The sequence below is a fragment of the Trichechus manatus genome, unplaced genomic scaffold, assembly GCF_000243295.1.
Source record: "Trichechus manatus latirostris isolate Lorelei unplaced genomic scaffold, TriManLat1.0 scaffold00139, whole genome shotgun sequence".
NCBI classification, from domain to species: domain Eukaryota; kingdom Metazoa; phylum Chordata; class Mammalia; order Sirenia; family Trichechidae; genus Trichechus; species Trichechus manatus.
In genome coordinates, this window is record NW_004444075.1 from 4489934 (window position 1) to 4496383 (window position 6450).

At 40.9% G+C, this 6450-nt stretch overlaps 1 long non-coding RNA gene across 4 annotated transcripts in view; it reads left to right on the plus strand.

Annotated features, from left to right (window-relative positions):
• The window catches only part of LOC111822204 (uncharacterized), a 42790-nt gene that overhangs the window by 27438 nt on the left and 8902 nt on the right, over nt 1-6450 (plus strand). The window contains exon 1 of one of the 4 annotated variants that reach the window (XR_002825476.1): nt 2077-2118. The exons of the other annotated variants lie outside the window; for them this stretch is intronic. This is a non-coding gene — a long non-coding RNA (uncharacterized LOC111822204). Of the gene's footprint in view, nt 1-2076; nt 2119-6450 lie in introns of those variants that run through there. 4 annotated transcript variants of the gene reach the window in all.

Consider the following 6450-nt stretch of genomic DNA (forward strand, 5'->3'; position numbering starts at 1 on the left):
AACCGAAAGATTGGTAGTTTGAGTCCACCCAGCAGCAGTATATTCAATATTCTTCACCAACACCATAATTCAAAGGCATCAGTTCTTCTTTTGTCTTCCTTATTCATTGTCCAGCTTTCGCAGCATATGAGGCTATTGAAAAACACCATAGCTTGAGTCAGGTGCACCTTAGTCCTCAAAGTGACATCTTTGCTTTTAAAAGAGGTCTGTTGCAGCAGATTTGCCCAATGCAATACGCCTTCTGATTTCTTGACCGCTCTTCCATGGGTGTTGATTGTGGATCCAAGTAAAATGAAGTCCTTAACAACTTCAGTGTATCTCCATTTATCGTGATATGGCTTATTGGTCCATTTGTGAGGATTTTTATTTTCTTTTTGTTGAGATGCAATCCATACTGAAGTCTGTAGTTTTTTATCTTCATTAGTAAGTGCTTCAAGCCCTCTTCACTTTCAGCAAGCAGGGTTGTGTTATCTGCATATCGTAGGTTGTTAATGAGTCTTCCTCCAATCCTAATGCCACATTCTTCTTCGTATAGTCCAGCTTCTCGTATTATTTGCTCAGCATACAGATTGAATAAGTATGGTGAAAGGACACAACCCTGACATACACCTTTTTCTGACTTTAAACCACGTACTATACCCTTGTTCTGTTCAAATGACTGCCTCTTGTTCTACATATAGGTTCTGCATGAGCACAGTTAAGTTTTCTGGGATTCCCATTCTTTAAACCATGTGGTACATAACAAATTGAGTTACAGACCAAAAATACAACTGGCCTCTGTATTTTCCCATGAAGTTACCTTTACCAAATATCTTTATTTCTTTATACAGCTCTGAGTACTGTCTAGTATCATTTCATTTCAACCCGAAGGTCTCGCTTATCATTTCTTGTGTTGTGGGTTTACTGGTAACAAACTCCTTCAGTTTTTGTTTTCTGAAAATGTCTTAATTTCACCCTCATTTTTGAAGGACAGTTTTTCTGGAGATAGAATTCTTGGTTGACAGTTCTTTTCTTTCAACACTTACAATACATCATTCTGTTGCATCTGGCTTCCATAGTTTCTGAGAAGAAATCGATGTTTAATCTTATCGAGGGTCCTTTGTATGTGATAATTTGCTTCTCTCTTGCTGCTTTCAAGATTCTTTTTTGTTTCGGATTTTGAGGGTTCAATTATAATGTATTTTGATGTGGATCTCTTTGGGTTCATCATACTTGGATTTCCTTGAGCTCCTTGCAATGTATAAATTCATGTCTTTAGTCAGTTTTGGGAAGTTTTCAGTCATTATTTCTGCGAGTATTCTTTCTGCTCCTTTCTTCTTTTTCTGGAACTCCTGTAATCCCATAATGTGTGTGTTGGTCCATTTGATGGTATCCCACAAGTTCCTCAGGCTCTGTTTATTTTTCTTCACTCTTTTTTGTTTATGCTCTTCAGACTCAATACTTTCAATTGTCGTGTCTTCCAGGTTTACTGATTCTTCTTCTAACTCAAATCTATTAAAACGTTCCAGTGAATTTTTCATTTCAGTTATTTTTAGCTCCAGTATTTCTGTTTGGTTCCTTTTTGTAATTTTAGTCTCTTTATTGATATTCTAATTTTGTTCATATATTGTTTTTCTAATTTTCTTTAGTTCTGTGTCTGTGTTTTCCTTTAGCTCTTTGAGGATATTTAATACTGTTCTAAAGTCTTTGTCTAGGTAGTCCATTATCTGGCCTTCCACAGGAGCAGTTTCTGTCACTTTATTTTGTTCTTTTGAATGGGCCATCCTTTTTCTGTTTCTCTGTATGCCTTATAATTTTTTGTTGAATATGGAGGGCTTCAGAGTATTATAATGTGGTGACTTTGGAAATCAGATTCTTTCCCTTTCCCAGGCTTTGCTGTTTTTTTCCCCTAATATCTCAAAAGGGAGAACTGAGCAGAGAGCAGAGGGATCTCAGTACCACCAAGCAAGAGGAGCCAGGAGTGGAGTGTGTCCTTTGGACTTGGGATCCCTGCGCTGAGAAGTTCCTAGACCAGGGGAAGATTGATGACCAAGACTTTCTCCCAGAGCGGACAGAGAGAGAAAGCCTTACCTTGGAGCTGGCACCCTGAATTTGGACTTCTAGCCTCCCCCCTAAACTGTGAGAGAATAGATTTCTGTTTGTTAAAGCCATTCACTTGTGATATTTCTGTTACAGTAACACTAGATAACTAAGACAGAATTTGGTACCAGGAGTGGGGTGCTGTTCTAACAGTGTACGTAAAATGTGGAAGCACATTTGAAACTGTGAATGAGTAGAGGCTGGAAGACTTTTAAAGCGCCTAGTAGTAAAAGGCTAGATTGCCTTGAAGAGACTGTTGGTGGAATTATAGACATCAAAGACAATTCTGGTAAGGGCTCAGAAGGAAGTGAGGAGAGCTGTAACACTGGAGATGGCACAGATGGCGAGAAGCAGCAGGAGAGAAATGGAAGAAGCAGAACCAGGAGACTGGCGTGAGATATCACGGGAGCTGAACCATGGAGCAAGAGAGTTGAGTGCCTTCGGGCAGGAGGCTTCCTAGTGGAGTGGGGTACCTCTGATCACTTATCAGAGGAGCTAGGCTTGCCAGTGCATGGAGTGAGAGAGCTGAGTGCCTTCTGGTCAAGGTTTACTGGTGAAGTGAGTGCCTCCAGGCACTTATCGTTAGGGCTAAAGAGCTTTGTAATACTTGCCAGAGCAGGGTAGAGGCTAGCCGGCCCAAGAAGCCTGAGGGGCTGAGGGGCTGAGAAGCCAAGGAACCAGGAAGCAAAAGCTGAAGAGACAAGGAGCACAGGAAGCAGAGTTGCCTTGGTCTCAAAGGGTGGAACCACAGCCTGCTGGGTCTCAAAGAGTGGGGCCGTAGCCTCCTAGGTTTCAAAGAGTCATATCTTCACCAGCTCAGTTCCAGAGTGTGGGGCTGCCGTTCACGATTGCCAGTGGTATGGGGCTGTATCTGCTGCCCAGAGCTGAGGAGGTGGGGCTGCCATGCTCAAGGGGCAGAAGAATGGGGCCTGCAGGGGCCGAGGGGGTAGTGTCCCCATTCAGACAGACTGGGACAACGGGGCAACCCAAACACAAGGGAGCAGAGTTGCAGTTCCAGTGGGCCTAGAAGGTGGAGCTGAAGCCCAGGGCCAAGGGGCCTACGCCCAGAGTCCAGAAAGCATGGCCAACAACCAGAGTCTGGAGTGCAGGGCCATTGCCTAGATGGTCTCAGAGAACAGAGAATTGTTTTCAAGCCTTGAGAGCTAATTTGTTCTGCTGGGTTTTGGACTTGGTTGGTGCCTGTTATCTCTTCTTTCCCTCCAATTTCTCCCACTTGTAACGAAAATGTCTACCTTGTGCTTGTACCACCATTGCACTTTGGAAGCAGATAACTTGTATTCTAGATTTCACAGATGAACAGGAATTTTGCAGAAGATGATTTTGGACTTGGAGTTGATTTAAGACTTTTGGAATGATATGATGGGGTGAATGTGTTTTACATGTGGCAAAGACATGAATTTTTGGTGGCCAAAGGGTGGAATGTTATGGATTGAATTGTGTCCCCCCAAAATGTATGTCAACTGGTCTAGGCCATGGTTTCCAGTATTGTGTGGTTGTCCTTTATTTTGTGATCTGATGGAATTATCCTATGTGTTGTAAATCTTAACCTTTATGATGTTAATGAGGCAGGATTAGAGATAGTTACGTTAATGAGGCAGGACTCAATCTACAGGATTAGGTTGTATCTTGAGTGAATCGTTTTTAAGATATAAAAAGTGAGCAGAAAGAAAGAAGTGCTGGGCACAGAGTGCATCCTTTGGACCCGGTGTCCCTGCTGAGAAACTCCTAGACCAGGAGAAGACTGATGACAAGGACCTTCCCCCAGAGACAACAGCGAAAGCCTTCTCCTGCAGCCAGTGCCCTGAATTTGGACTTCTGAATTCTAGCCTCCTAGGCTGTGAGAGAATAAATTTCTGTTTATTAAAGCCATCCACTTGTGGTATTTCTATTATGATAACAGTAGATATCTAAGACACCTTTATACATCTATTTTTACATATTTTTTTTTAATGTATTAGTGGTATTAGTCCCTTGGCTAATAGTATCCAGAATATAGTGTCCTGATTTCTAACTCATAGATTTAGTTTTCTCTGTTTTTGTATTTTATGTAAGTGAAATAATGCATATATAATGTTTGTGATGAGAGTGTGATCTCTGCTGTAGGTAACTAAATTATGGTCTGAGGAGAGACTTTACTAGGTATTGCTTAGGTTTGCTATCATTTGGCACAGAGTTTTCTACTGCCCCAAGAATTCACTTCGTTTTCATTATTCAAAGTTGTTTCCCTCATTGCCATGCCAATTTCCACCCTTTCTTCTAGTTTCAGACCACCAATTATTGGCACCTCTCTGAAGTTTCTTTAGATTCCAGATGATGACTTACATCTTCTTTTTTTTTAATGTTTCCACTCTACTTTGTCCAGTTTCTGTTATGATGTTATTGTAGTTGCTTCTATGTGTTTCTCCTCACTAGACTCTAAGGTGTTTGAAGACTTGGCCCTGACTTCATGTTTGTCTTCTTAGCATAGTGCTGTTTGCCATATAGTAAGTGCTCAGTAAGTATTATTAAAAAATTGGTATAGTAGGAGATAGGAAAGAGGTATTGTCATTGTATGGAAAAAGTTGTCCTTGAGGGACAGTTGGGATTTGAGTAAACAAAGAAGAGAGCATTCCTGGTGAGAGCGGAGCACCAGCAAAGGGATAGGGACAGGAATGAGTACAGTATGTGTGATACTTGTGACAAGTAAAGATAAGTAAGAGGAGTGAGACAAGTGAAGGTACTTGTCTGATTGGAACATGCTTGTTTACTTTTGCATTCATTACATATTTACTTTGTATCTACCGTATGAAAGCACTCGTTTAGAAGATTTAAGAGGATACACAGATTTCTAAAATCTGGTCCTTTGGGAGAATAGTATGAAGTAAGATTAGAAAAATAAAGAGGAGTGGCATTTTAGAAAGTGCTGAAAGGCAGGTATAAGATGTGGGGTTTGATATGGTTAATAGGAGGTGGCAAGTGAATGATCTGTTGGAAGCTGTATTTCCTTGATATTTTTGGAGGGAGGTATATAATGTGAATTGGGGAAGAGAATTATGGAAAATTATAATAATTGAGCCTTGGAGGGATGAGGTCACATTAGAGCTGAGACCTGTAAGACAGCTAGGCCCTGGCTAAATGGACAAACTGGAGAAGAATGTTCAAGACAAGAGAGAGAAGAGTATCGAGAGCTCCAAACAATTGTAGCATAAAGTTAGATGGAGAGATTAATGGGCGAAGAGGCTGGACAAGGAAGCGTAGATTAAGTTTGTGATTTCCAAACCTGAACATGTCAGAATGAACATTTCTGAGCTTTTGAGAAATAAACCTAGACCCGCAACCCCTTCCTACTAAATTAGAATACTTGCAAAGAGGTTGAGATTTCATCTTGCAGGTGATAAGGAACTACTGAAGATTTTTTAAAGGGGACTGACTTTATATTCCATTTTAGACCACTCTTGGTATTGCAGTAGATGGACTGGAAGCAAAGGATTAGAGGCAAGGAGGCATATTCTCAGACTATTATAACAGTATAGATAAATTATAATAAGACCTGAACTAGGACAGAGGATATGGGATTAATGAAAAGGAATCATAAGTGAAAGCGAGTATGATGGTGTTGAGGCAGACAGGAATCCTAGCTGACTTCAGATATTTGTTTTTAGATAACTTGTGTGGATGTTGGGGTAGCTTACTGAGCTAGGCACAGCAGGAGAGGTGATATGCTTGGGGAGGTAGCAGGGAAAATGATGAGTTTAGTTTGGGACATGTTGGACTTTTCCGAGTTTTCCCACTTCATTTAATGGTTACTCTGGGTACTTAGATCAATGTGTTTGACTTTATTCTGACTCTTCTTTTTCTCATACTTCACATCCAATCTGCTAGCAAATTTTGTCCATTTACCTTCAAAACATGTCCAGAAATTTACCAGTTATCATTACCTTCAGAGCTGCTACTCTGGTCCTAGCCACTATCATCTCTCAATTATTACAGTAGCTTCTTAACTGATCTCCCTGCTTCTGCTCGTCTTCTTGTCTGTTCTCAACCCAGTGTCTGTCTGAAGGATCTTTTTAATAATGAGGTCATCCCTCTGCATAAAACCTTTCTTTTGGAGTAAAAGTCAAAAGTTTGTATAAAGGGTCTATACAGCCCCCTTCTCTTACCTCCCTGTCCTCATCTTTTACTTCTTCCTCTTGCTCACTTGACTCCAGCCACACTGGCCTCCTTGCTGATCCTTGAACTAGTCAGGCACACTCCCTCTTGAGGGTCTTAACTTTTCTGTTTCCTTTGACTAGAAGGCCCTTCCCCCAGGCATTAGCACAGCTTACTCTCTACTTCTTTCAGGTCTTTACTCATGTATCACTTTTTTAATGA